This window comes from Chiloscyllium plagiosum, chromosome 16 (assembly GCF_004010195.1).
Source record: "Chiloscyllium plagiosum isolate BGI_BamShark_2017 chromosome 16, ASM401019v2, whole genome shotgun sequence".
NCBI lineage: Eukaryota > Metazoa > Chordata > Chondrichthyes > Orectolobiformes > Hemiscylliidae > Chiloscyllium > Chiloscyllium plagiosum.
This window is the reverse complement of record NC_057725.1, coordinates 28,728,941-28,738,943: the sequence shown is the minus strand read 5'-3', so window position 1 is coordinate 28,738,943 and position 10,003 is coordinate 28,728,941. Positions and strand designations below refer to the sequence as shown.

Sequence of the window (10,003 nt, the reverse complement as noted above, 5' to 3'; positions counted from 1 at the left end):
GGCAACTTTTTCACGCAGAGGGTGGTACGTGTATGGAATGAGCTGCTAGAGTAAGTGGTGGAGGCTGGTACAATTGCAACATTTAAGAGGCATTTGGATAGGTATATGAATAGGAAGGGTTTGGAGGGATATGGGACTAGATTGTGTTGAGATATCTGGTCGGCATGGACAGGTTGGACCGAAGGGTCTGTTTCCATGCTGTATATCTCTATGACTCTAGGTACAGGCTATGGTTGCATAATGCATTCAGACAATTACCAATCAATACACGATATTACTTTATTTGGCAGTTACTTGGTCCAGTGATATTTCCTGGGAATCAACTTTGTTTTCCAACACTCAGGCCACCCATATCTCACTAACCGAGCCACTGCACCTGCATTTGAAGGTCACTTAGGATGGCCAGTATTGTCTTACCTAGCCATGTTATTTCGATGCTGTAAAGGGAACATTGTCTGCTAATCTCTATTGAAGCAGACTGTGATTAGTCAATTATGCAGATATAGCAGAATTAAAAACCATTTAATGCAGCTTTTGGCAGAATTGTCAATTTGAAGCTTAGAAGCCATTTTGTCATATTATTTGCATTGAGAAGCTATCTTAATGCCATCTAAGTTATGTTAAGCGATTGTTCCTGACAACAATAAGTTCCCTCAGCCTGTATTAAGGTTTCAGATCCTCATCTCCCACCTTTGGTCATTCCATGACCATACCATAGGATGGAAGGGCATAGATTATATCAGTCCAATCAAATGGGTGCTAGTGACTGTTATACTTCCTCCGAGGAGGAGGAGAAAGTAGGGATAGGCAAATGCTCTTCATCACCTTCATTTGGACAGAGAAGAAGCATTTTCTGGAGGGAAGCGATTTTGTCAACAGAAGTTATTAGCTTGGCAATAATACATTTAGCAATAGCAATACCTGCAAAGAGACAAATTAAAATAATACCAATATACATGGCCAGATTTATCAACCAATTGTACCATGAGCCAAAGCGCCAATCTCCCCATGCAGTGCCTTCCGTCATTTGACTGACGAAGGTGCAGATGTTATCTACACACTTGGTAGTGTTCTCGATGAGGTCAGTGACCCCCATCATAAAAGGCACCATTGTAAAAGGCGCAAACCCCACCCTCTTTGGCGAGTAGGTGGTCAAGGGCGTACCAGTTTTGCTGGAAAAATAGACTTAATTCTGAGACCATATCCTTAACTCCAAGGCCGTCTCATTGCCCAAGAGTGTGAGACCACAAATAAGATTGCTTCAGTTTTGATGGCTAATAATTCCTGCAGATCCTCTTAAGGAAAACGTACTAAGAAATGCGTAGCCCACAGACTGAGCTTTACTGCTGCCCAAAGCCTTAGCACCCCTCCAATGCGCACAACATTCAGGCAAAACTGAACATTTGGTAGGGAAACCACAACTCCATTCCCAGGTAGTTGGACAGGAAAAGTGTCCCTATAGCTACAGCATGGTGAGTACCTATTTCATCATGAGCAAGGATGTTGGTTGCTCTGCCTTGATTGATAAAATAATAAATTTGTTTAGTAGACACAATGGAGGGAACTTCCTGACAAGAAGCAGGCCTGAATTTGTGACTACCCCAGATGTACGGGTAGTCCATGGCTACAAAGTATGGTCGCCCTGGGCACTTAGGGTGAAAGCTGTTCAATAAAAAGAGGTGGGTTTTTGGTTAGAGATGCTGTTACTTTCCAGAATGGTCCCTTCCATCCCACAATTGAGAAGATGGAGGTGCCATTAGGGGTCTCATAGTGAAAGTGGGTGCCATTATCCTTATCACAAAGAGACTAAATACCAGCAATAACAGAGACACACTCCTCCAGGAGGCATGCGCATGGGATGTGAGACCCCACAGGAGATCAGTAGCAGTTGGTACATTTGACCAAGGCGCATGGCATAGTCTTAGTCACATTCATGTAAGTGCACCCCAATCCCGTACCATCGTAACAATTGGGGTAGGCTACCCCTAACATATTAGAGGAAGTCCACAAGCAACTAGCAGGTGGGGATAAGTATTAGTCAAAAGAAATGTTATGTCCGGTAAACACCTTAGAAGTATTCCATACTCCATCGTTGGGATTCAGGAGGGGGAATGGGTCAAAGAGTCCTTTGCTGATGTGAGGGCATAACACATCATCCTGGCTGAATATCTTATCGTGACTTTGAAGAAACTAATTGCCAGTTAAAGATAACATTTCCCCCTTTTCTCTTTTGTGATGTGCCAATTTAGACCTCAGAATAGGGGCAAGGCTTACCAGGGCAGCCCATAGCAGCCCAGGGTAAAGACCATTGAGACTTGTTTTGTCAATGAATTGTCCGATCTTCTTGATGCAGTTGACCATTGTGGCAATCTTTCTTGGTAGCGTTCCACGTATTGAAGGAATCAGTCTCTCAGCGCACAAAGACATCTTTTCGGCATAAACGGTACACAGTCTCAGGTTGCTCAGGATCACACGGGTAAACAGTGCCTTCTTGAGCACCAATGCTGGCGACGCCGAGTCCAATTCGATCTTCATCATAATCGTCGTTTCTTGATCAAGGATTAGGGTATCTAAAACAGAAAAAGAATTACTATTCGAAACATGCAGCTATATCTTAGCAGTCTGTTTTGATTCTGTTTCTCTGTCAGTACCCCAGCGTCTCCATCTCCATCATCTACCCCCTTGCCAGGGGCTCGTGCGATGACCTTGCAATGATGGAGGTGAACCCAGGCGAATGGCCCAGCGACCATAACAGCAGTTGGGGTGGTGAGAAGGATCTGGAAGAGTCCTTCCTATTGAGATTGGAGCCCACAGCGTGTCCAATTCTTGATGAGAACGAAGGAGCCTGGTTCAACAGTTGGAACACTGTTGAGAGAGAAGAGCTTCTCATGAGCAGCGCAGACTTGGGAGTGAAGATCTCGCAAAATTTTAGTCAAGGAAGGAATATAGGAGGACGTGTCCTCAGTCATGTGGTAGAAGTGAATAGGGGAGGAGGCATCATTCCAAGGCATGTGGAAAGCTCGATCGTAGATGATTTCAGCTGGGGACAAGCGCGTTTTACCAATAGGAGTGCATCGTAGATGGAACAATACCAGAGGCAATAACCTATCACAGGAAAGGTCTGTCTCAGAAGTCAATTTTGCAAGTTTAGTTTTCAGAGTCTGGTTACAATTCTCCATGAGCCCTGCAGCCTGAGGGTGATAAGTACAATGAAGTTGGCAGCAGATCCCAAAATGAGAGCATAATTACTCATTAATATCACCAATTAAATGAGGATCATTGTCAGAACATAGGCAAAAGGGAATACCAAAGCGGGGAATAATCTCCTTGAACAAAATATTTGCACCGGGTTTGGCAGTAGCGTCGGAAGTAGGGTAAGCTTCAACCCATCTGGAAAAAAACGTCAACAGTGACCAAAACATACTTACAGTGCTGACACTTTTGCAACTCAATGAAGTCAAGCTGAAGGGCTTGAAAGGGTCCTTCAGGGAGGGATGTCTGCCCACTGGGCAAGACACACCCTTGCCTAGGTTGTGTTCTTGGCAGGTGAGGCATCGAGCACTGAGACTTTGGGCCATCTGCTGCAGGCAAGGGTGCCACCAGGTGGTGAAGAGGAGATCAGATGTTGAGCGAAAACCGCAATGAATAACATTGTGGAGACAGTCAAGGACCCATAGGGCAAGAACATCAGACATACAAATGTGACCAGCCGGAGTGGTCCTGAGTTTAGTAACAGGATTACAATAACAGCCGGCCTTGGACTACAACAGCTTTTCAGAGTAAGAGGCATCCACCTGCACGGTAACAACATCTTTAATGGTTGGCATTAGTTTGTCTGAGGTCAACTCAGTCTTGTCAGAGCTTTCAGTCTGGCTCAACATTTTAAGCACAATCATAAGAGAGGCTTCTTTCGGGGCCTCAGCAGCAGCATGGTTACCAATGTCAACGGGATTAACCAGTGGTATGGGCAGCACATTTCGTAACAAAAACCTGTTTTGGGAGTAGAAGAGCAGTTAAAAGGTCTGAGACGAGTTGGCGGTGAGAAATGGGAGTACCTGAAAACGTCAAAAACCATCTATTTTTCCAGAGCTGACCAAACTCATGCACAACCCCGAAAGCATATCGGGGGTCAGTGTAAATGTTAACACGAAGGCCCATCCCGAGGATGCAGGCATGGATCAGGGCAAAAAGATCAGCTTGTAGGGCAGAAAAGGAAATCTTAAAAGAAGCTGATTCCAGAACAGAGCCAAGGTCATCAACTATCGCGTAGCCTGAGAGACAAGCCCCTGTATGGTCAGTGGAAGAACTACCATCAGTGAACATATTGATGTCAGGGTCTGGGATAGGGGCGTCAGAAAGATCTGGACAAATTTGGAAGACCTCATTAATGAGGAGAAAACAGTCGTGATCTGGAGTGGATAATGGTGATGGTGTATGTGCAAGGAAATCGGCAGGATTAATGGTGGTACAGTACTTAAAGGTCAGTTGGGGTTATTGAGGAGGTAAACCTCATAACAGTTTTGGTGAGCTGCGGTCAAATGTTGAGTTTACAATTGTCCTAACAGGGCAATCACCACATGAGAACTGTAGATGACAATGTCCTGCTGAAGTATGAGGTTTTCTGCGGATGGTGAACTAAGATAAATAGTGGTAAGGATCTGAGTACAACGGGGGTGTCCTAAGGGAAAAAAATCAAGTTTAGTAGAGAAATAGGCAATTGAGCGGTGTCGATCTCCATGCAGTTGAGTGAGAACTGAGGAAGCACAGTCATCCAGAATAGTGCAGTAAAGTTGGAAAGGTCTGTCATCGAGGGGTCTTCCCAAAGCTGCAGCTTCTGACAAGGCATGTTTACGTTCTTGCTTTGCCTCTGAGGGGAGCTCAAAAGTAGTTTCGCAGCAAGTAAAAGGGGCCAACATCTTAACAAGGAGCACAGTGTTAGGGAGCCATTGTCAGCAAAAGTTGACCATGCCCAGTCACTGGCGTACCTGTTTCACAGTTGTTGGGACTGGCAAGTTGATAATAGGAGTGATAAGGCTCAGTTCGAGAGAGCGGGAGTCAGCTGACAGGATAAAACCTAGAAACTTTACCTGGCATTGTGCAATTGAGACCTTTTTTGGAGAGACAAATAGTCCAGGCATTTCAGACAGTTGAGGAGGAGGATGAAATCAGAGTGTTTGATTCTTCATCTAGACTGGCAATAAGGAGGTTGTCTACGTATTGAATCAGTGCAGCCCTACCTGTGAGGGTGAGAGACTGTAATTGTTTCTATAAGGCCTGAGAGAAAAGGGTTGGAGAATGTATGAAGCCTTGAGGTAGTCAAATCCATATCAACCGGTGGCCATTAAAAGTAAAGGCGAATAAGTTCTGACTGTCTTCATGAAGAGGCAGAGAGAAAAAAGCATGTTGCAATCAACAACAGCGAAAGATTTAGTGCCTGATGGTAGGATATGAGCTCGATTTGGGACCAGGTCATGAAGAGGCTGGACAATAGCGTTGATTGCTCTTAAGTCTTGAACCAGTCTCTACTAGTCTGGCTTGCCAGGTTTTGGGACAGCCATTGGAGTGTTCCAGGCTGATTGGCAAGGGAGCAAGATGCCTTGGCGGAGAAAGTCATCAATTAGAGCAGTGAGGCTTGGTATCGCCTGTTGTTTCAGTGGGTATTGGCGGATGAATGGTAGGGTAATATTTGGTTTTAGAGCAATCTGAAAGGGTTCACGTTCTGTATGTCCAACATGGGAGGATGTTTCAGCCCATATATCAGAGTGGACTAAATCAAGGACATCCCGACTTTCATGATGCAGGAGTGTGGCACTGTGAGAGGTAGTATTTGGATAATAAAGGATAATCATCCCTTCTGGGAGTGTTTGTAGATGATAGCAGTGGGTTCAGCTCTGGTGATTGCATGGTGGGCCAAAGGGCTCAGGTCTTTAGCATGATGAGGCAGATTGACCTTCCGGGTGATGCAAGGGGCTGAGGTATCTGCTTGTTTCCATAGGTGAGTAGTATTTGAACATAATCTGCTTCACCCTCCAACCCGGTGACCTGAGCCAGGATCTGTATCGTCCATTCTGTACCAACTAAATCCCTAAAAGATCTTCATGGGATTGGTCTTGGCCTGTCCGATCAGAACATGAACTTCCAGAACTTTGGGCATCAAGGTCAAGTGACCACCATTGGAGTTTAGTGGAAACATACAGCTGGTGATCAGTTGTGTCAGAATCAAGTTGGACACCATCAGGGGAACAGCCGTGTTTAACTTGGAACGACACACAGCAGATCTCACCCCACTAGATTGCAGGATAATGTGGTAATAATCACAAAGCAGTTGTCCAGGGAAAAGCCTTGGAAATAAACAGGAACCGGATCATAAACTGGATAACAGTGGGTTTCTCCTTGAAAGCCAGATACTTTTTGTGTCTTCTTAGAGATTGGAAGGTTCATGTCAGATTTCACCGAGGACATTGAGGCTCCCATGTCAGTCAGAAAAGGGTACCATCTGTTTTCAACTTTAAGTAAGAGTGTAGTTCCTGCTTGTAAGACACAGACCTCAAAGGAAAGTTACATAGTCATTGGGAAAAGGGGTTATTTTGCAAATAAATTTGTGAGTTGTCCTCTGCCTCTCGCATAGGGGTCCTGAGGGTAATTTCCATATCTGCCTCCTTAGTTCCCCCTGTTGCCCCTTTAGGGCAATTAGAAGCCCAATGAAAAGGGCGGCTACAGTTAAAGCAGCCTCGGGTTGGGCAGTCACGAGCCACAATTGAAGCAGCTTGTCTGGGAGGGATACCCCGACCACATCCACGACCATGGCCTCGAAAGATTGAAGGATTACTACTGCAATGTACAGGTAATTGTTGAGAAGTCTCCTCCCAGACGACAAATTCCAACTTTACATGGGGTTGGTGCCTTGTCTTCGCTCTGATGTTTCTACAAAACCTTAACGGAACGGTGAAGTTGATTAGGATTCGTGTCGACCCAGTTCAGGTTATTTGTCTTGACTGCACTGGCAACAGAGGGTGGCAGACAGTTCAACATCAGAGTTATATTTAGTATTGACAACATGGAAATTCAAAGCTTGATCCCCAGAATACGACACATAACATTCTAGGAAGCATTCAAGGAAGTCTTCAGCAGACTCCTTACTTTTAGGCTGAAATTCGAGGATGCGAGTAAGGTCAATAGATTTTGCCAGTATGGCGGATGCAGCAGCAAGGATACCATCCTGATGCTGGTGATCCTGAGTCACGGCATTGGAGAGGGCAGCAAAATCATTATAACCAACACTTTCAGTGAAACGGGCGTATTCAGTGAGGGTGTAAGTGTTGAATAAGGGCCCAAAGGTCCTCGGCAGTGCCAACATAAACTTTAATTGTGGCGTTTAGAAAATCAACAAACTGTTGGGAAGCCTTGTGGCGGTCTGGAGCATTACTGAGAATGAACATAATTTCATGAGGCTTCCAGGGATTGTAAACATGGGTAGAGGTGTTTTGACCAGCAGCGCCAGCCTGTGAATTCGGCAATTCTCTCATAGGGAACATGCATGGAGTGAGTATTTCATCTGCCGAGTCCTCAGAAGAGGAACTTAGCGGGGTTTCTGATCATTGAATGAGTTGTGGCAAGGCAGTATAAGACCTTTCAGAAGATTGGCAAGATCTCGATTTTAGTTGATTGTTGGTGCTCCAAGCAACAGGGTTGGTAAACTGAAGAGGGGGCAGAGGAACAGCAATGTATACCTGAGGACAAGCTGTAGCTGCCAAACTAACGGGAATCTGAGGAATATGAGAAGAAGTGGTGATAGCGGGGTGAATCCAGGTGGGAGAAATAAAGGGGTCGGCGGCAGGGGAACAATGGGAATTTGAGAATTGGGTGCAACAACAGTTTGATAAGCAGGAGATTGAATAGTCTGTAGGGAAAGGGTTAGGGCAGGGGGCACTTGGGGCGCTTGACTTGTCGATTCAGCATGGACTGGAATAACCGGGGATGGATTAAGATTCACTTGTGGGTTAGGTGGGAGTGGGAGAGGTGGTGGCAGTGTAAGATACAGATAGGAACACCAATCATCTGAATCTGCATTTTCATTGTCTCCCTCACCCAAACCGAGGCCAACCATCGAACTGCACAGTTCTTTTTTTTGTTTCTGTTGACATTTAACTCGAGCACATTCATTTTTGAGACCTCAATAGATTTCATGGTGCCATCATTAGTTAATTCAATTACCAATTAGGTGGCAGTATCCTGCCATGAACACAAAACCAATTCTTTGCCGCCACAGCCCAATCAATTCTTTTGTTTTTGAGCCCAGGTTTTGTCGCCAAATCAATTGCTGGGCTGATTTAACCAACTGAGTACTTTTAGGGCCGCCCAGTGGTCGTTGCTCATCACCCAATGTCTTATTTAAGGTGCCAGAAAGTTTTTGCAGGCTTTCAGACTTTTCCAGATACTTTTCACATAGTTTCACCAATGAAGAAGATGGATCTTCCGTCTTGTCTATATTATTAACCATCCTAAAACAATCTTCCTTTTATAATCCTGACTTAAGACCTTAACTATTTAACAACCTGACAACAAATAACAAAACTAATGACTTCCGCAAACCCTTCTAAACTTTCCAAAACACTCAACAATCTCGCTATAATGTACCACGATACTTCCTTATTTCGGCTTTCACAGAACAATTTGGGAATCAATTTAGACAACACCAATTCAACGGAATCTGAGTCCCCAACACATTTGACGTATTTCCTTATTCAAGTCCCTGACCTGGAGTCCCCAACTCCTTTTTTTTCGAGCCACTGACTCTATTTGGATCCGTGATCTGTAGGTCCCTGACCTGTTAGTGGGAGTCCCCGACTCTTTTTTAACAAATTCTTACCAGGACTGATATTTTCGGGCAGGACATAGAGGATAGACAGCAAGGGTTCGAGTCAACCCCGACTTGAATGCGAGGAACACCAAACGGAGAAAATACCCACGTCTGGCCAGCCATTCAATAGTGGAGGACTCAAGGCTCTTACACTGCTATCCACAATCCGTACATACCGAGTTCGAGTCACAGCACCAGATGAAGATCTGGACCCCTGGCGGGGTCTCTCGGTTCCGCAATCGGTCAATAAACACTCACAATCAGTCTGGTCCTTTAAGACTTCATTCTTTATCTCTTCATACAGCCGGGCACAGATTTTCCAGAAACACAGAGGTTGTACTCTTCTGTGTTCCTCAGATGAGCTGCGCACATGGCTTAAAACAAAGACATTTTTATACCTTTCTTAAAGAAAGGTACAGGGTATGATTGCGTAGTACATTCAGACAATTACTAATCAATGCACAATATTGCTTTGTTTGGCAGTTACTTTGTCCAATTATATTTCCTAGGAACCAACTTTGTTTTCCAACACTCAGGCCACCCTTATCTCACTAACCGAGCCATTGCACCCGCATTTGAAGGTTAGTTAGGATGGCCAGTAACGTTTTATCTGGTCTAGTTATTTCCATGCTATAAAGGGAGCATTGTCTCTACTGAAGCAGACTGTGGTTAGTCAATTATGCAGCTACAGCAGAATTAAAAGCCATTTATGCTTTTAGCAGAATTGTCAGTTTGCAGCTTAGAAGCCATTTTGTCATATGATTTGCAGTGAGAAGCCATTTTGTTGCTACCTAAGTTATTACAAACATCTGTTAAGTGGTTTTTCCTGACGACAACTAGTTACCTCAACCTGTATTCAGGTTTCAGATCCTCATAGAGGAGCCTTCTGTTTGGAAGATCTATTTGATGGGAAGGTCATGATGTCTTTCTAGCAGAAATATGGCATATATAGGAGGGACTTCTTTCGTTATTTTCAGATTAGGAACTTTATACAGGAAAAGACTACATTAATGACTACTTTTCTCAGCAGAGAGCGGCGCGAGCTGGGCGGAAGTGAGGTTGGAGTGCAGAGCTGGTCGGGAAGGTAAGTGATATATAAAGAACTTACCACGACGCCAACGGTCTTTTCTCAGCAGAGAGCGG

The 10,003-nt window shown here is 44.7% G+C and overlaps 1 protein-coding gene across 1 annotated transcript in view; it reads right to left on the bottom strand.

Annotated features, from left to right (window-relative positions):
* Positions 1-6,186, bottom strand: part of LOC122557721 (aryl hydrocarbon receptor nuclear translocator-like protein 1) — a 29,498-nt gene extending 23,312 nt beyond the window's left edge. The window contains exon 1 of the mRNA XM_043705632.1: positions 6,180-6,186. The gene's annotated coding sequence lies outside the window, so the exon portion shown is untranslated. The remainder of the gene's footprint in view (positions 1-6,179) is intronic.
* Positions 6,187-10,003: the final 3,817 nt, after the last annotated feature.